The 20,292-nt window shown below is 24.8% G+C and overlaps 2 long non-coding RNA genes across 2 annotated transcripts; both read left to right on the top strand.

Annotated features, from left to right (window-relative positions):
• Positions 1–6: 6 nt before the first annotated feature.
• LOC143378105 (uncharacterized) lies at positions 7–11,481 on the top strand. The gene is made up of 3 exons (XR_013087509.1): positions 7–589; positions 9,532–9,601; positions 9,765–11,481. It is a non-coding gene; the product is annotated as an uncharacterized LOC143378105 (long non-coding RNA).
• A 2,458-nt stretch (positions 11,482–13,939) lies between these two features.
• LOC143378107 (uncharacterized) lies at positions 13,940–16,823 on the top strand. Its single transcript, XR_013087511.1, has 2 exons — positions 13,940–15,628; positions 15,885–16,823. It is a non-coding gene; the product is annotated as an uncharacterized LOC143378107 (long non-coding RNA).
• The last annotated feature ends 3,469 nt before the right edge of the window (positions 16,824–20,292 follow it).

The raw sequence follows: 20,292 nt of genomic DNA, 5'->3' as shown, positions 1-20,292 counted from the left end.
ATAGGTAAATAAATGAGAGAAAAAAAGGTAAATATATAGAGAAAAAATAGGAAAATAAATAGAGAAAACAAAAGAGGTAAATAAATAGAGAAAAAATAGGGAAATAAATAGAGAAAAATAGGTAAATTAGGTAGAGAAAAAATAGGTGTATAAATAGAGAAGAATAGGTAAATAAACCAAAGGAAAAAAGGTAAATAAAAAAATAGGTAATGAAATTAGAGAAAACAAAGTAGGTAAATAAATACAGAAAAAAGAGGTAAATAACTAGAGAAAAAATAGGTAAATAAATAGAGAAAACAAAAGAGGTAAATAAATAGAGAAAAAATAGGGAAATAAATAGAGAAAAATAGGTAAATTAGATAGAGAAAAAATAGGTGTATAAATAGAGAAAAATAGGTAAAAAAACCAAAGGAAAAAAGGTAAATAAAAAATAGGTGTATAAATATAGATAAATAGCTAAATAAATCAAAGAAAAAAGGTAAATAAAACAATAGGTAAATAAATTAAAGGAAAAAATAGGTAAATAAATAGAGAAAAAATAGGTAAATAAATGAGAGAAAAAATAGGTAAATAACTAGAGAAAAAATAGGTAAATAACTAGAGAAAAAATAGGTAAATAAATAGAGAAAAACAGGTAAATAAACCAAAGGAAAAAAGGTAAATAAAAAAATGGGTATATAAATTAGAGGAAAAAATAGGTAAATAAACAGAGAAAAATAGGTAAATAAGTAGAGAAAAAACAGGTAAATTATCTAGAGAAAAATAGGTAAATAAATAGAGGAAACAAAAGAGGTAAATAAATAGAGAAAAAATAGGTAAATGAAATAGGGAAAAATAGGTAAATAAACAGAGAAAAATACGTAAATAAGTAGAGAAAACAAAAGAGGTAAACAAATAGAGAAAAAATAGGAAAATAAATAGAGAAAAATAGGTAAATTATCTGGAGAAAAAATAGGTGTATACATAGAGATAAATAGCTAAATAAATCAAAGAAAAAAAGGTAAATAAAAAAATAGGTATATAAATTAGAGGGAAAAATAGGTAAATAAACAGAGAAAAACAGGTAAATAAATAGAGAAAAAATAGGTAAATTATCTAGAGAAAAATAGGTAAATAAATAGAGAAAACAAAAGAGGCAAATAAATACAGAAAAAAATAGGTAAATAAATACAGAAAATTAGGTAAATTAGGTAGAGAAAAATAGGTGTATAAATAGCGAAAAATAGGTAAATAAACCAAAGGAAAAAAGGTAAATAAAAAATAGGTAAATAAATTACAGGAAAAAATAGGTAAATAAACAGAGAAAAATAGTTAATGAAGTAGAGAAAACAAAGTAGGTAAATAAATACAGAAAAAAGAGATAAATAAACTAGAGAAAAAATAGGTGTATAAATAGAGAAAAATAGCTAATTAAAAAAATAGGTAAATAAATAGAGGGGAAAAAAGGTAAATAAATAGAGAAAACAAAGGAGGTAAATAAATAGAGTAAAAATAGGTAAATAATTTAGAGAAAAAAATAGGCAAATAAATAGAGAAAAATAGGAAATGAAGTAGAGAAAACAAAGTAGGTAAATAAATACAGAAAAAAGAGGTAAATAACTAGAGAAAAAATAGGTAAATAAATAGAGAAAAATAGGTAAATAAATAGAGAAAACAAAAGAGGTAAACAAATACAGAAAAAATAGGAAAAAAAATAGAGAAAAAATAGGTAAATTATCTGGAGAAAAAATAGGTGTATACATAGAGATAAATAGGTAAATAAACCAAAGGAAAAAAGGTAAATAAAAAATAGGTAAATAAATTAGAGGAAAAAATAGGTAAATAAACAGAGAAAAATAGGTAAATAAACAGAGAAAAATAGGTAATGAAGTAGAGAAAACAGGTAATGAAGTAGAGAAAACAAAGTAGGTAAATAAATACAGAAAAAAGAGGTAAATAAACTAGAGAAAATATAGGTGTATAAATAGAGAAAAATAGCTAATTATAAAAAATATTAAATAAATAGAGGGAAAAAAGGTAAATAAAATAGAGAAAACAAAGGAGGTAAATAAATAGAGAAATAATTTGTAAATAAATTAGAGAAAAAATAGATAAAGAAATGGGAAAAATAGGTAATGAAGTAGAGAATACAAAGGAGGTAAATAAATACAGACAATAGTTAAATAAATAGAGAAAAATAGGTAAATAATTTAGAAAAAAATAGGCAAATAAATAGAGAAAAATAGGTAATGAAAATAGAGAAAACAAAGTAGGTAAATAAATACAGAAAAAGAGGTAAATAACTAGAGAAAAAAAAGGTAAATAAATAGAGAAAAACAGGTAAATAAATAGAGAAAATATAGGTGTATAAATTAGAGAAAGAAAGAGGTAAATAAATAGAAAAAAGTAAATGAGTAGAGAAAAAATTGGAAAATAAATAGAGAAAAAATAGGTAAATAAATATAGAAAAAATAGGTAAATTATCTAGAGAAAAAATAGGTAAATAAATAGAGAAAACAAAAGAGGTAATAATTAGAGAAAAACAAAAGAGGTAAATAAATACAGAAAAATAGGTAAATTAGCTAGAGAAAAAATAGGTGTATAAATAGAGAAAAATAGGTAAATAAACAAAGAAAAAAAGGTAAATAAAAAATATGTAAATAAATTAGAGGAAAAAATAGGTAAATAAACAGAGAAAAATACGTAAATAAATGAGAGAGATAAATAGGTAAATATATGGAGAAAAATAGGTAAATAAATAGAGAAAAGGTAGGTAAATATAATACAGAAAAAGTAGGTAAATAAACAGAGAAAAAATAGGTAAATTATCTAGAGAAAAATAGGTAAATAAATAGAGAAAAATAGGTAAATTATCTGGAGAAAAAATAGGTGTATAAATAGAGAAAAATAGGTAAATACACCAAAGGAAAAAAGGTAAATAAAAAAATAGGTATATAAATTATAGGAAAAAATAGGTAACTAAACCGAGCAAAAATAGGTAAATAAATGAGAGAAAAAAATAGGTAAATTATATAGAGAAAACAAAAGAGGTAAATAAATAGAGAAAAATAGGTAAAATAAATTCAGAAAAATAGGTAAATTAGGTAGAGAAGAATAGGTGTATAAATAGAGAAAAATAGGTAAATAAACCAAAGGAAAAAAGGTAAATAAAAATAGGTAAATAAATTAGAGGAAACAATAGGTAAATAAACAGAGAAAAATAGTTAATGAAGTAGAGAAAACAAAGTAGGTAAATAAATACAGAAAAAGAGATAAATAAACTAGAGAAAAATAGGAGTATAAATAGAGAAAAATAGCTAATTAAAAAAATAGGTAAATAAATAGAGGGAAAAAAGGTAAATAAATAGAGAAAACAAAGGAGGTAAATGAATAGAGTAAAAATAGGTAAATAAATAGGGAAAAAAGAGGTAAATAAGTAGAGAAAAATAGGTAAATAAATAGATAAAAAATAGGTAAATAAACTAGAGAAAAAATAAGTGTATAAATACAGAAAAATGGCTAAATAAATCAAGGAAAAAAAGGTAAATAAAAAATAGCTAAATAAATTAGAGGAAAAAATAGGTAACTAAACAGAGCAAAAATAGGTAAATAAATGAGAGAAAAAAAAGGTAAATATATAGAGAAAAAATAGGAAAATAAATAGAGAAAACAAAAGAGATAAATAAATAGAGAAAAATAGGGAAATAAATAGAGAAAAATAGGTAAATTAGGTAGGAGAAAAAATAGGTGTATAAATAGAGAAGAATAGGTAAATAAACCAAAGGAAAAAAGGTAAATAAAAAAATAGGTAATGAAATTAGAGAAAACAAAGTAGGTAAATAAATACAGAAAAAAGAGGTAAATAACTAGAGAAAAAATAGGTAAATTAATAGAGGAAAACAAAAGAGGTAAATAAATAGAGAAAAAATAGGTAAATAATAGAGAAAAACAGGTAAATAAACCAAAGGAAAAAAGGTAAATAAAAAAATAGGTATATAAATTAGAGGAAAAAATAGGTAAATAAACAGAGAAAAAATAGGTAAATAAGTAGAGAAAAAACAGGTAAATTATCTAGAGAAAAATAGGTAAATAAATAGAGGAAAGAAAAGAGGTAAATAAATAGAGAAAAAATAGGTAAATGAAATAGGGAAAAATAGGTAAATAAACAGAGAAAAATACGTAAATAAGTAGAGAAAACAAAAGAGGTAAACAAATAGAGAAAAAATAGGAAAATAAATAGAGAAAAATAGGTAAATTATCTGGAGAAAAAATAGGTGTATACATAGAGATAAATAGCTAAATAAATCAAAGAAAAAAAGGTAAATAAAAAAATAGGTATATAAATTAGAAGGAAAAATAGGTAAATAAACAGAGAAAAAACAGGTAAATAAAATAGAGAAAAAATAGGTAAATTATCTAGAGAAAAATAGATAAATAAATAGAGAAAACAAAAGAGGCAAATAAATAGAGAAAAAAATAGGTAAATAAATACAGAAAATTAGGTAAATTAGGTAGAGAAAAATAGGTGTATAAATAGCGAAAAATAGGTAAATAAACCAAAGGAAAAAAGGTAAATAAAAAATAGGTAAATAAATTACAGGAAAAATAGGTAAATAAACAGAGAAAAATAGTTAATGAAGTAGAGAAAACAAAGTAGGTAAATAAATACAGAAAAAAGAGATAAATAAACTAGAGAAAAAATAGGTGTATAAATAGAGAAAAATAGCTAATTAAAAAAATAGGTAAATAAATAGAGGGGAAAAAGTAAATAAATAGAGAAAACAAAGGAGGTAAATAAATAGAGTAAAAATAGGTAAATAATTTAGAGAAAAAATAGGCAAATAAATAGAGAAAAATAGGAAATGAAGTAGAGAAAACAAAGTAGGTAAATAAATACAGAAAAAAAGAGGTAAATAACTAGAGAAAAAATAGGTAAATAATAGAGAAAAATAGGTAAATAAAGAGAGAAAACAAAAGAGGTAAACAAATACAGAAAAATAGGAAAATAAATAGAGAAAAATAGGTAAATTATCTGGAGAAAAAATAGGTGTATACATAGAGATAAATAGGTAAATAAACCAAAGGAAAAAAGGTAAATAAAAAATAGGTAAATAAATTAGAGGAAAAATAGGTAAATAACAGAGAAAAATAGGTAATGAAGTAGAGAAAACAAAGTAGGTAAATAAATACAGAAAAAAGAGGTAAATAAACTAGAGAAAATATAGGTGTATAAATAGAGAAAAATAGCTAATTAAAAAAATAGTTAAATAAATAGAGGGAAAAAAAGGTAAATAAATAGAGAAAACAAAGGAGGTAAATAAATAGAGAAATAATTTGTAAATAAATTAGAGAAAAAATAGATAAAGAAATTGGGAAAAATAGGTAATGAAGTAGAGAATACAAAGGAGGTAAATAAATACAGACAATAGTTAAATAAATAGAGAAAAATAGGTAAATAATTTAGAAAAAAATAGGCAAATAAATAGAGAAAAATAGGTAATGAAATAGAGAAAACAAAGTAGGTAAATAAATACAGAAAAAGAGGTAAATAACTAGAGAAAAAAAAGGTAAATAAATAGAGAAAAACAGGTAAATAAATAGAGAAAATATAGGTGTATAAATTAGAGAAAGAAAGAGGTAAATAAATAGAAAAAAGTAAATGAGTAGAGAAAAAATTGGAAAATAAATAGAGAAAAATAGGTAAATAAATATAGAAAAAATAGGTAAATTATCTAGAGAAAAAAATAGTAAATAAATAGAGAAAACAAAAGAGGTAAATAATTAGAGAAAACAAAAGAGGTAAATAAATACAGAAAAATAGGTAAATTAGCTAGAGAAAAAATAGGTGTATAAATAGAGAAAAATAGGTAAATAAACCAAAGAAAAAAAGGTAAATAAAAAATATGTAAATAAATTAGAGGAAAAAATAGGTAAATAAACAGAGAAAAATACGTAAATAAATGAGAGAGATAAATAGGTAAATATATGGAGAAAAATAGGTAAATAAATAGAGAAAAGGTAGGTAAATATAATAGAGAAAAAGTAGGTAAATAAACAGAGAAAAAATAGGTAAATTATCTAGCGAAAAATAGGTAAATAAATAGAGAAAAAAGTAGGTAAATAAATACAGAAAAATAGGTAAATTGGGTAGAGAAAAATAGGTGTATAATAGAGAAAAATAGTTAAATAAACCAAAGGAAAAAAGGTAAATAAAAAATAGGTAAATAAATTAGAGGAAAAAATAGGTAAATAAACAGAGAAAATACGTAAATAAATGAGAGAGATAAATAGGTAAATATATGGAGAAAAATAGGTAAATAAATAGAGAAAAGGTAGGTAAATATAATAGAGAAAAAGTAGGTAAATAAACAGAGAAAAAATAGGTAAATTATCTAGAGAAAAATAGGTAAATAAATAGATAAAACAAAAGAGGTAAATAAATAGAGAAAAAAGTAGGTAAATAAATACAGAAAAATAGGTAAATTAGGTAGAGAAAAAATAGGTGTATAATTAGAGAAAAATAGATAAATAAACCAAAGGAAAAAAGGTAAATAAAAAATAGGTAAATAAATTAAAGAAAAAAATAGGTAAATAAACAGAGAAAAATAGGTAATGAAGTAGAGAAAACAAAGTAGGTAAAAAAATACAGAAAAAAGAGGTAAATAAACTAGAGAAAAAATAGGTGTATAAATAGAGAAAAATAGCTAATAAAAAAAATAGTTAAATAAATAGAGGGAAAAAAAGGTAAATAAATAGAGAAAACAAAGGAGGTAAATAATTAGAGAAAACAAAGGAGGTAAATAAATTCAGAAAAATAGGTAAATTAGCTAGAAAAAAATAGGTGTATAAATAGAGAAAAATAGGTAAATAAACCAAAGAAAAAAAGGTAAATAAAAAATATGTAAATAAATTAGAGGAAAAAATAGGTAAATAAACAGAGATAAATACGTAAATAAATGAGAGAGAAAAAATAGGTAAAATATATGGAGAAAAATAGGTAAATAAATAGAGAAAAGGTAGGTAAATATAATAGAGAAAAATGTAGGTAAAATAAACAGAGAAAAATAGGTAAATTATCTAGAGAAAAATAGGTAAATAAATAGATAAAAAAAAAGAGGTAAATAAATAGAGAAAAAGTAGGTAAATAAATACAGAAAAATAGGTAAATTAGGTAGAGAAAAATAGGTGTAAATTAGAGAAAAATAGATAAATAAACAAAGAAAAAAGGTAAATAAAAAATAGGTAAATAAATTAAAGAAAAAAATAGGTAAATAAACAGAGAAAAATAGGTAATGAAGTAGAGAAAACAAAGTAGGTAAATAAATACAGAAAAAGAGGTAAATAAACTAGAGAAAAAATAGGTGTATAAATAAGAGAAAAATAGCTAATTAAAAAAATAGTTAAATAAATAGAGGGAAAAAAAGGGTAATAAATAGAGAAAACAAAGGAGGTAAATAAATAGAGAAATAATTTGTAAATAAATTAGAGAAAAAATAGATAAAGAAATTGGGAAAAATAGGTAATGAAGTAGAGAACAAAGAAGGTAAATAAATACAGACAATAGGTAAATAAATAGAGAAAAATAGGTAAATATTTAGAAAAAATAGGCAAATAAATAGAGAAAAATAGGTAATGAAATAGAGAAAACAAAGTAGGTAAATAAATAACCGAAAAAAGAGGTAAATAACTAGAGAAAAAAAGGTAAATAAATAGAGAAAAACAGGTAAATAGATAGAGAAAATATAGGTGTATAAATTAGAGAAAGAAAGAGGTAAATAAATAGAAAAAAGTAAATGAGTAGAGAAAAATTGGAAAATAAATAGAGAAAAAATAGGTAAATAAATATAGAAAAAATAGGTAAATTATCTAGAGAAAAAATAGGTAAATAAATAGAGAAAACAAAAGAGTAAATAATTAGAGAAAACAAAAGAGGTAAATAAATACAGAAAAAATAGGTAAATTAGCTAGAGAAAAAATAGGTGTATAAATAGAGAAAAATAGGTAAATAAACCAAAGAAAAAAAGGTAAATAAAAAATATGTAAATAAATTAGAGGAAAAAATAGGTAAATAAACAGAGAAAAATACGTAAATAAATGAGAGAGATAAATAGGTAAATATATGGAGAAAAATAGGTAAATAAATAGAGAAAAGTAGGTAAATATAATAGAGAAAAAAGTAGGTAAATAAACAGAGAAAAAATAGGTAAATTATCTAGCGAAAAATAGGTAAATAAATAGAGAAAAAAGTAGGTAATAAATACAGAAAAATAGGTAAATTAGGTAGAGAAAAAATAGGTGTATAATTAGAGAAAAATAGTTAAATAAACCAAAGGAAAAAAGGTAAATAAAAAATAGGTAAATAAATTAGAGGAAAAAATAAAATAGGTAAATAAAAAGAGAAAAAATAGGTAAATAAATTAGAGGAAAAAATAGGTAAATAAACAGAGAAAAATAGGTAAATAAGTAGAGAAAATAAAAGAGGTAAACAAATAGCAGAAAAAAAGTAAATAAATAGAGAAAAATAGGTAAATATCTGAGATAAAATAGGTGTTAATTAAATAGCTAAATAAATCAAAGGAAAAAAAGGTAAATAAATAGAGAAAAATAGGTAAATAATTAGAGAAACAAAGAGGTAAATAAATACAGAAAAATAGGTAAATATCTAGAGAAAAAAATAGGTAAATAAATAGAGAAAAATAGGTAAATAAAAAGAGAATAAATAGGTAAATAAATAGGAAAAATAGGTAAATGAAACAGAGAAAAATAGGTAAATATATGGAGAAAAATAGGTAAATAAATAGAGAAAAGGTAGGTAAATATAATAGAGAAAAAGTAGGTAAATAAACAGAGAAAAAATAGGTAAATTATCTAGAGAAAAATAGGTAAATAAATAGATAAAACAAAAGAGGTAAATAAATAGAGAAAAAAGTAGGTAAATAAATACAGAAAAATAGGTAAATTAGGTAGAGAAAAAATAGGTGTATAATTAGAGAAAAATAGATAAATAAACCAAAGGAAAAAAGGTAAATAAAAAATAGGTAAATAATTTAGAGGAAAAAATAGGTAAATAAACAGAGAAAAATAGGTAATGATGTAGAGAAAACAAAGTAGGTAAATAAATACAGAAAAAAGAGGTAAATAAACTAGAGAAAAAATAGGTGTATAAATAGAGAAAAATAGCCAATTAAAAAAAATAGTTAAATAAATAGAGGGAAAAAAGGTAAATAAATAGAGAAAACAAAGGAGGTAAATAAATAGAGAAAAAATAGGTTAATAAATTAAAGAAAAAAATAGGTAAATAAACGGAGAAATAATTTGTAAATAAATTAGAGAAAAAAATAGATAAAGAAATTGGGAAAAATAGGTAATGAAGTAGAGAATACAAAGGAGGTAAATAAATACAGAAAATAGGTAAATAAATAGAGAAAATTAGGTAAATAATTTAGAGAAAAAAATAGGCAAATAAATAGAGAAAAATAGGTAATGAAGTAGAGAAAACAAAGTAGGTAAATAAATACAGAAAAAAGAGGTAAATAACTAGAGAAAAAATAGGTAAATAAATAGAGAAAAACAGGTAAATAAATAGAGAAAATATAGGTGTATAAATTAGAGAAAGAAAGAGGTAAATAAATAGAAAAAAGTAAATGAATAGAGAAAAAATTGGAAAATAAATAGAGAAAAAATAGGTAAATAAATATAGAAAAAATAGGTAAATTATCTAGAGAAAAAATAGGTAAATAAATAGAGAAAACAAAAGAGGTAAATAATTAGAGAAAACAAAAGAGGTAAATAAATTCAGAAAAATAGGTAAATTAGCTAGAAAAAAATAGGTGTATAAATAGAGAAAAATAGGTAAATAAACCAAAGAAAAAAAGGTAAATAAAAAATATGTAAATAAATTAGAGGAAAAAATAGGTAAATAAACAGAGAAAAATACGTAAATAAATGAGAGAGAAAAATAGGTAAATATATGGAGAAAAATAGGTAAATAAATAGAGAAAAGGTAGGTAAATATAATAGAGAAAAAGTAGGTAAATAAACAGAGAAAAAATAGGTAAATTATCTAGAGAAAAATAGGTAAATAAATAGATAAAACAAAAGAGGTAAATAAATAGAGAAAAAAGTAGGTAAATAAATACAGAAAAATAGGTAAATTAGGTAGAGAAAAAATAGGTGTATAATTAGAGAAAAATAGATAAATAAACCAAAGGAAAAAAGGTAAATAAAAAATAGGTAAATAAATTAGAGGAAAAAATAGGTAAATAAACAGAGAAAAATAGGTAATGAAGTAGAGAAAACAAAGTAGGTAAATAAATACAGAAAAAATAGGTAAATAAACTAGAGAAAAAATAGGTGTATAAATAGAGAAAAATAGCTAATTAAAAAAAATAGTTAAATAAATAGAGGAAAAAAAAGGTAAATAAATAGAGAAAACAAAGGAGGTAAATAAGTAGAGAAAAAATAGGTAAATAAATTAGAGAAAAAAATAGATAAAGAAATTGGGAAAAATAGGTAATGAAGTAGAGAATACAAAGGAGGTAAATAAATACAGAAAATAGGTAAATAAATAGAGAAAAATAGGTAAATAAATAGAGAAAAATAGGTAAATAATTTAGAAAAAAAATAGGCAAATAAATAGAGAAAAATAGGTAATGAAATAGAGAAAACAAAGTAGGTAAATAAATACAGAAAAAAGAGGTAAATAACTAGAGAAAAAATAGGTAAATAAATAGAGAAAAACAGGTAAATAAATAGAGAAAATATAGGTGTATAAATTAGAGAAAGAAAGAGGTAAATAAATAGAAAAAAGTAAATGAATAGAGAAAAAATTGGAAAATAAATAGAGAAAAAATAGGTAAATAAATATAGAAAAAATAGGTAAATTATCTAGAGAAAAAATAGGTAAATAAATAGAGAAAACAAAAGAGGTAAATAATTAGAGAAAACAAAAGAGGTAAATAAATACAGAAAAATAGGTAAATTAGCTAGAGAAAAAATAGGTGTATAAATAGAGAAAAATAGGTAAATAAACCAAAGAAAAAAAGGTAAATAAAAAACATGTAAATAAATTAGAGGAAAAAATAGGTAAATAAACAGAGAAAAATAGGTAATGAAGTAGAGAAAACAAAGTAGGTAAATAAATACAGAAAAAAGAGGTAAATAAACTAGAGAAAAAATAGGTGTATAAATAGAGAAAAATAGCTAATTAAAAAAAATAGTTAAATAAATAGTGGGAAAAAAGGTAAATAAACAGAGAAAACAAAGGAGGTAAATAAATAGAGAAAAAATAGGTAAATAAGTTAGAGAAAAAAATAGGTAAATAAACAGAGAAAACAAAAGAGGTAAATAATTAGAGAAAACAAAAGAGGTAAATAAATACAGAAAAATAGGTAAATTAGCTAGAGAAAAAATAGGTGTATAAATAGAGAAAAATAGGTAAATAAACCAAAGATAAAAAGGTAAATAAAAAACATGTAAATAAATTAGAGGAAAAAATAGGTAAATAAACAGAGAAAAATACGTAAATAAATGAGAGAGAAAAATAGGTAAATATATGGAGAAAAATAGGTAAATAAATAGAGAAAAGGTAGGTAAATATAATAGAGAAAAAGTAGGTAAATAAACAGAGAAAAAATAGGTAAATTATCTAGAGAAATATACGTAAATAAATAGATAAAACAAAAGAGGTAAATAAATAGAGAAAAAAGTAGGTAAATAAATACAGAAAAATAGGTAAATTAGGTAGAGAAAAAATAGGTGTATAATTAGAGAAAAATAGATAAATAAACCAAAGGAAAAAAGGTAAATAAAAAATTGGTAAATAAATTAGAGGAAAAAATAGGTAAATAAACAGAGAAAAATAGGTAATGAAGTAGAGAAAACAAAGTAGGTAAATAAATACAGAAAAAATAGGTAAATAAACTAGAGAAAAAATAGGTGTATAAATAGAGAAAAATAGCTAATTAAAAAAAATAGTTAAATAAATAGAGGGAAAAAAAGGTAAATAAATAGAGAAAACAAAGGAGGTAAATAAGTAGAGAAAAAATAGGTAAATAAATTAGATAAAAAAATAGATAAAGAAATTGGGAAAAATAGGTAATGAAGTAGAGAATACAAAGGAGGTAAATAAATACAGAAAATAGGTAAATAAATAGAGAAAAATAGGTAAATAATTTAGAAAAAAAATAGGCAAATAAATAGAGAAAAATAGGTAATGAAATAGAGAAAACAAAGTAGGTAAATAAATACAGAAAAAAGAGGTAAATAACTAGAGAAAAATAGGTAAATAAATAGAGAAAAACAGGTAAATAAATAGAGAAAATATAGGTGTATAAATTAGAGAAAGAAAGAGGTAAATAAATAGAAAAAAGTAAATGAATAGAGAAAAAATTGGAAAATAAATAGAGAAAAAATAGGTAAATAAATATAGAAAAAATAGGTAAATTATCTAGAGAAAAAGTAGGTAAATAAATAGAGAAAACAAAAGAGGTAAATAATTAGAGAAAACAAAAGAGGTAAATAAATACAGAAAAATAGGTAAATTAGCTAGAGAAAAAATAGGTGTATAAATAGAGAAAAATAGGTAAATAAACCAAAGAAAAAAAGGTAAATAAAAAACATGTAAATAAATTAGAGGAAAAAATAGGTAAATAAACAGAGAAAAATAGGTAATGAAGTAGAGAATACAAAGTAGGTAAATAAATACAGAAAAAAGAGGTAAATAAACTAGAGAAAAAATAGGTGTATAAATAGAGAAAAATAGCTAATTAAAAAAAATTGTTAAATAAATAGAGGGAAAAAAAGGTAAATAAATAGAGAAAACAAAGGAGGTAAATAAATAGAGAAAAAATAGGTAAATAAATATAGAAAAAATAGGTAAATTATCTAGAGAAAAATAGGTAAATAAATAGAGAAAACAAAAGAGGTAAATAATTAGAGAATACAAAAGAGGTAAATAAATTCAGAAAAATAGGTAAATTAGCTAGAAAAAAAATAGGTGTATAAATAGAGAAAAATAGGTAAATAAACCAAAGAAAAAAAGGTAAATAAAAAATATGTAAATAAATTAGAGGAAAAAATAGGTAAATAAACAGAGAAAAATACGTAAATAAATGAGAGAGAAAAATAGGTAAATATATGGAGAAAAATAGGTAAATAAATAGAGAAAAGGTAGGTAAATATAATAGAGAAAAAGTAGGTAAATAAACAGAGAAAAAATAGGTAAATTATCTAGAGAAAAATACGTAAATAAATAGATAAAACAAAAGAGGTAAATAAATAGAGAAAAAAGTAGGTAAATAAATACAGAAAAATAGGTAAATTAGGTAGAGAAAAAATAGGTGTATAATTAGAGAAAAATAGATAAATAAACCAAAGGAAAAAAGGTAAGTAAAAAATAGGTAAATAAATTAGAGGAAAAAATAGGTAAATAAACAGAGAAAAATAGGTAATGAAGTAGAGAAAACAAAGTAGGTAAATAAATACAGAAAAAATAGGTAAATAAACTAGAGAAAAAATAGGTGTATAAATAGAGAAAAATAGCTAATTAAAAAAAATAGTTAAATAAATAGAGGAAAAAAAAGGTAAATAAATAGAGAAAACAAAGGAGGTAAATAAGTAGAGAAAAAATAGGTAAATAAATTAGAGAAAAAAATAGATAAAGAAATTGGGAAAAATAGGTAATGAAGTAGAGAATACAAAGGAGGTAAATAAATACAGAAAATAGGTAAATAAATAGAGAAAAATAGGTAAATAATTTAGAAAAAAAATAGGCAAATAAATAGAGAAAAATAGGTAATGAAATAGAGAAAACAAAGTAGGTAAATAAATACAGAAAAAAGAGGTAAATAACTAGAGAAAAAATAGGTAAATAAATAGAGAAAAACAGGTAAATAAATAGAGAAAATATAGGTGTATAAATTAGAGAAAGAAAGAGGTAAATAAATAGTAAAAAGTAAATGAATAGAGAAAAAATTGGAAAATAAATAGAGAAAAAATAGGTAAATAAATATAGAAAAAATAGGTAAATTATCTAGAGAAAAATAGGTAAATAAATAGAGAAAACAAAAGAGGTAAATAATTAGAGAAAACAAAAGAGGTAAATAAATACAGAAAAATAGGTAAATTAGCTAGAGAAAAAATAGGTGTATAAATAGACAAAAATAGGTAAATAAACCAAAGAAAAAAAGGTAAATAAAAAATATGTAAATAAATTAGAGGAAAAAATAGGTAAATAAACAGAGAAAAATACGTAAATAAATGAGAGAGATAAATAGGTAAATATATGGAGAAAAATAGGTAAATAAATAGAGAAAAGGTAGGTAAATATAATAGAGAAAAAGTAGGTAAATAAACACAGAAAAAATAGGTAAATTATCTAGAGAAAAATAGGTAAATAAATAGATAAAACAAAAGAGGTAAATAAATAGAGAAAAAAGTAGGTAAATAAATACAGAAAAATAGGTAAATTAGGTAGAGAAAAAATAGGTGTATAATTAGAGAAAAATAGATAAATAAACCAAAGGAAAAAAGGTAAATAAAAAATAGGTAAATAAATTAGAGGAAAAAATAGGTAAATAAACAGAGAAAAATAGGTAATGAAGTAGAGAAAACAAAGTAGGTAAATAAATACAGAAAAAATAGGTATATAAACTAGAGAAAAAATAGGTGTATAAATAGAGAAAAATAGCTAATTAAAAAAAATAGTTAAATAAATAGAGGGAAAAAAAAGGTAAATAAATAGAGAAAACAAAGGAGGTAAATAAATAGAGAAAAAGTAGGTAAATAAATATAGAAAAAATAGGTAAATTATCTAGAGAAAAATAGGTAAATAAATAGAGAAAACAAAAGAGGTAAATAATTAGAGAAAACAAAAGAGGTAAATAAATTCAGAAAAATAGGTAAATTAGCTAGAAAAAAAATAGGTGTATAAATAGAGAAAAATAGGTAAATAAACCAAAGAAAAAAAGGTAAATAAAAAATATGTAAATAAATTAGAGGAAAAAATAGGTAAATAAACAGAGAAAAATACGTAAATAAATGAGAGAGAAAAATAGGTAAATATATGGAGAAAAATAGGTAAATAAATAGAGAAAAGGTAGGTAAATATAATAGAGAAAAAGTAGGTAAATAAACAGAGAAAAATAGGTAAATTATCTAGAGAAAAATAGGTAAATAAATAGATAAAACAAAAGAGGTAAATAAATAGAGAAAAAAGTAGGTAAATAAATACAGAAAAATAGGTAAATTAGGTAGAGAAAAAATAGGTTTATAATTAGAGAAAAATAGGTAAATAAACCAAAGGAAAAAAGGTAAATAAAAAATAGGTAAATAAATTAGAGGAAAAAATAGATAAAGAAATTGGGAAAAATAGGTAATGAAGTAGAGAATACAAAGGAGGTAAATAAATACAGAAAATAGGTAAATAAATAGAGAAAAATAGGTAAATAATTTAGAGAAAAAAATAGGCAAATAAATAGAGAAAACAAAAGAGGTAAATAATTAGAGAAAACAAAAGAGGTAAATAAATTCAGAAAAATAGGTAAATTAGCTAGAAAAAAATAGGTGTATAAATAGAGAAAAATAGGTAAATAAACCAAAGAAAAAAAGGTAAATAAAAAATATGTAAATAAATTAGAGGAAAAAATAGGTAAATAAACAGAGAAAAATAGGTAATGAAGTAGAGAAAACAAAGTAGGTAAATAAATACAGAAAAAATAGGTAAATAAACTAGAGAAAAAATAGGTGTATAAATAGAGAAAAATAGCTAATTAAAAAAAATAGTTAAATAAATAGAGGAAAAAAAAGGTAAATAAATAGAGAAAACAATGGAGGTAAATAAATAGAGAAAAAATAGGTAAATAAATTAGAGAAAAAATAGATAAATAAATTAGAGGAAAAAATAGGTAAATAAACAGAGAAATAATTTGTAAATAAATTAGAGAAAAAAATAGATAAAGAAATTGGGAAAAATAGGTAATGAAGTAGAGAATACAAAGGAGGTAAATAAATACAGAAAATAGGTAAATATATAGAGAAAAATAGGTAAATAATTTAGAGAAGAAAATAGGCAAATAAATAGAGAAAAATAGGTAATGAAGTAGAGAAAACAAAGTCGGTAAATAAATACAGAAAAAAGAGGTAAATAACTAGAGAAAAATAGGTAAATAAATAGAGAAAAACAGGTAAATAAATAGAGAAAATATAGGTGTATAAATGAGAGAGAAAAATAGGTAAATATATGGAGAAAAATAGGTAAATAAATAGAGAAAAGGTAGGTAAATATAATAGAGAAAAAGTAGGTAAATAAACAGAGAAAAAATAGGTAAATTATCTAGAGAAAAATAGGTAAATAAATAGATAAAACAAAAGAGGTAAATAAATAGAGAAAAAAGTAGGTAAATAAATACAGAAAAATAGGTAAATTAGGTAGAGAAAAAATAGGTGTATCAATAGAGAAAAATAGGTAAATAAACCAAAGGAAAAAAGGTAAATAAAAAAATAGGTATACAAATTAGAGGAAAAAATAGGTAAATAAACAGAAAAATAGTTAATGAAGTAGAGAAAACAAAGTAGGTAAATAAATACAGAAAAAAGAGGTAAATAAACTAGAGAAAAAATAGGTGCATAAATAGAGAAAAATAGCTAATTAAAAAAATAGTCAAATAAATAGAGGGAAAAAAAGGTAAATAAATGGAGAAAACAAAGCAGGTAAATAAATAGAGAAAAAAGAGGTAAATAAACTACAGAAAAAATAGGTGTATAAATAGAGAAAAATAGCTAACTAAAAAAAATAGTTAAATAAATAGAGGGAAAAAAATGGTAAATAAATAGAGAAAACAAAGGAGGTAAATAAATAGAGAAAAAATAGGTAAATAAATTAGAGAAGAAAATAGATAAATAAATTAGAGGAAAAAATAGGTAAATAAACAGAGAAATAATTTGTAAATAAATTAGAGAAAAAAAATAGATAAAGAAATTGGGAAAAATAGGTAATGAAGTAGAGAATACAATGGAGGTAAATAAATACAGAAAATAGGTAAATAAATAGAGAAAAATAGGTAAATAATTTAGAAAAAAAATAGGCAAATAAATAGAGAAAAATAGGTAATGAAATAGAGAAAACAAAGTAGGTAAATAAATACAGAAAAAAGAGGTAAATAAATAGAGAAAAAGTAGGTAAATAAATAGAGAAAAGCAGGTAAATAAATAGAGAAAATATAGGTGTATAAATTAGAGAAAGAAAGAGGTAAATAAATAGAAAAAAGTAAATGAATAGAGAAAAAATTGGAAAATAAATAGAGAAAAAATAGGTAAATAAATATAGAAAAAATAGGTAAATTATCTAGAGAAAAAATAGGTAAATAAATAGAGAAAACAAAAGAGGTAAATAATTAGAGAAAACAAAAGAGGTAAATAAATACAGAAAAATAGGTAAATTAGCTAGAGAAAAAATAGGTGTATAAATAGAGAAAAATAGGTAAATAAACCAAAGAAAAAAAGGTAAATAAAAAATATGTAAATAAATTAGAGGAAAAAATAGGTAAATAAACAGAGAAAAATACGTAAATAAATGAGAGAGATAAATAGGTAAATATATGGAGAAAAATAGGTAAATAAATAGAGAAAAGGTACGTAAATATAATAGAGAAAAAGTAGGTAAATAAACAGAGAAAAAATAGGTAAATTATCTAGAGAAAAATAGGTAAATAAATAGATAAAACAAAAGAGGTAAATAAATAGAGAAAAAAGTAGGTAAATAAATACAGAAAAATAGGTAAATTAGGTAGAGAAAAAATAGGTGTATAAATAGAGAAAAATAGGTAAATAAACCAAGGAAAAAAGGTAAATAAAAAAATAGGTATATAAATTAGAGGAAAAAATAGGTAAATAAACAGAGAAAAATAGTTAATGAAGTAGAGAAAACAAAGTAGGTAAATAAATACAGAAAAAAGAGGTAAATAAACTAGAGAAAAAATAGGTGTATAAATAGAGAAAAATAGCTAATTAAAAAAAATAGTTAAATAAATTGTTACGAGCCGGGGCTGCGGCAACGCGAGAGGCCGGCGAGAAGGGTATTTCCCAAGGAATATGGTTAACGAATTTGTTAGTAGGTGCGCGGACGAACCTGATGCGAAATCAGGGAGCCACTTGGATTATTGACGGCGAGGACGAACCTGATGCGAAATCAGGGAGCCTCTAGGAATGGAGTCAAGCGCGGACGAACCTGATTTGAAATCAGGGAGCCGCAGGAGGGTGAAACGTCTGTGAACGAACCCGATGCGAAATCGGGGTGTCACTAGGATGATGTTCACAGACGAACTCGACGCGAAGTCGAGGAGCTGTTAGGAGGTTGGATTATTCACAGACGAACCTGGTGCGAAACCAGGGAGCTGTTCGGAGGTTGGTAGACTTACAGACGAACCTGGTGCGAAACCAGGGAGCTGTAGGATACGGACGAACCTGATGCGAAATCAGGGAGCCGTAGGAGGGTTAAACGTGGACGAACCCGATGCGAGATCGGGTAGCCACTAGGTTGGTAAAATTCCTTTATTTGGATGAAAGGTTGCTAACTAACCTGATGCTAGATCAGGGAGTCGCGGGAAATGTTATTAATGCCTCGTAACTCTTAATTTTTATTTGATAGAACTCGAGCGGTAAAGTTGTATCAGTGGGTGAGCGCTACTAAGTTTATAAGGATCGCTGGGTAAAAGATGGGTTTTAACGAATCAACTCGATTTAGAAGTGAACACCATTCGTGTATTCAAGATTAGTTGGTACAAATGTGAATGTCGCAGTTAAATAGTGTAATAAATGTGTGAAAATTACCACTAATTTGCTCGGTGTTGACGCACTGGCGATGCGGGGCGTACGAGCGGCTATTACAAAGTGCCCAATAGAATGTAAACCGAACTCGCGGATTCTATGGGGTCAACTATGATTCCGACAGAGACTTTAGCTCGATCTTACTGAATTCAACCGACTCGGTACGAGCGTGACACAACGTTACTCTACGCGTAACTGTACTGCTTTTAACCGCAGAGGGTAGAAACCAAAGGGTTTATATAGTCCCAAAAATGAGTGGGGATGCATTTGAAATTTCCATATAAGGAAATTCTTCGGGGTCGTCGTCGTGTCACTCCCGTTCCCATGGTCGTGATCCAGATGGTCGAGATCATGACCCCCCTTAGTGGTATGTGATAAGCAAAAGGATTTTTAGGGCGTTTTCCCTTCGTAGACGCGAGCTCGAAAGTGGTTGAGAGCGGCGTATGGGGAAAAATCCACATACGTAACATCTCCCCCGTAGACAAAACATCGCGATTCTCGCGATGCTTTTCAAAGAAGGAAAAACTCCCCACAAATCCTTTTGTAAACAAGAGTGTGAGAAAGAATTGTCGGGTGTAGTGTAATGTAATGTGTACTTATCGCTAGGTGTTGCGGGGTGTAAAAGTTTAGTCGTCGCTGGGTATCACGTAGCCCAGCTCCAGCCAGTCGTCAACGACGTCTAGTGGAGGTTGTCCGGGTAGCCGGTCGAGCGTCAGCGTGGCCGTGAAGCCGTCCAGTGTTGACTGTATGTTGGCGAGGAGGCCCTTCCTTCTCGCCATTACCATCTCTGCGATCCGCGTCGTCCTCTGGAGCGGTCGGCGGGAACGTAACTTAACGCCCCTCAGACGGATCCTCACTGTCTGCCAGGGGAGGGCATGGAACCGCGGTGGCAAGGATCGCAATTCCGCGACAGGGCAGTCCATCGTGATCCCATAATCGCCAAAGAAGATGCTGCAGATGGTCCCATTTACTGCGGTGACCTCGCCGCGAAGCCACCCCTTCCTGGGAGACTTTACAGTTACGAGTCGTCCTGGCCTGATGCTGGACATTGTTGGCAGGCATAGATGTTGTTTCGACATCATGTGTACGTTTAATTCGCGTATCATGACCTTCGCTGCCTCGCCGTACGTATCCAGGGCGACCCAGAACAGGGTGGGGTCCTCCACGCACATGACCAGGCAGCGGGAAGTGTTGCCGAGGTCACGCGCTGAGATGGTCCTCATGTCTGCGTTTTTTCGTGACGATCTGTTCGCCTGGTGTCCAATTACGAATGTTGTCGTCGGTTATTTCCCGGAGCACCAAACAGTCCGGGATGCAGCGATGGGGTTTAATGTCGGTTTTTTGGACGCCCACCGACTTGACACTGGTCTTCCGAGTCAAAGAGCTTCGGTGTCTCCTTCGAGTGGTGTTATGATTTGATCGTCGCTAATGACAGCGAGTGGCAACAGGAGCAAATATGCGAAGATCATGGTTGGTTTTCAGCGTAGA

The sequence above is a fragment of the Andrena cerasifolii genome, unplaced genomic scaffold, assembly GCF_050908995.1.
Source record: "Andrena cerasifolii isolate SP2316 unplaced genomic scaffold, iyAndCera1_principal scaffold0287, whole genome shotgun sequence".
NCBI classification, from domain to species: domain Eukaryota; kingdom Metazoa; phylum Arthropoda; class Insecta; order Hymenoptera; family Andrenidae; genus Andrena; species Andrena cerasifolii.
This window is presented reverse-complemented; position numbering and strand designations above follow the sequence as displayed.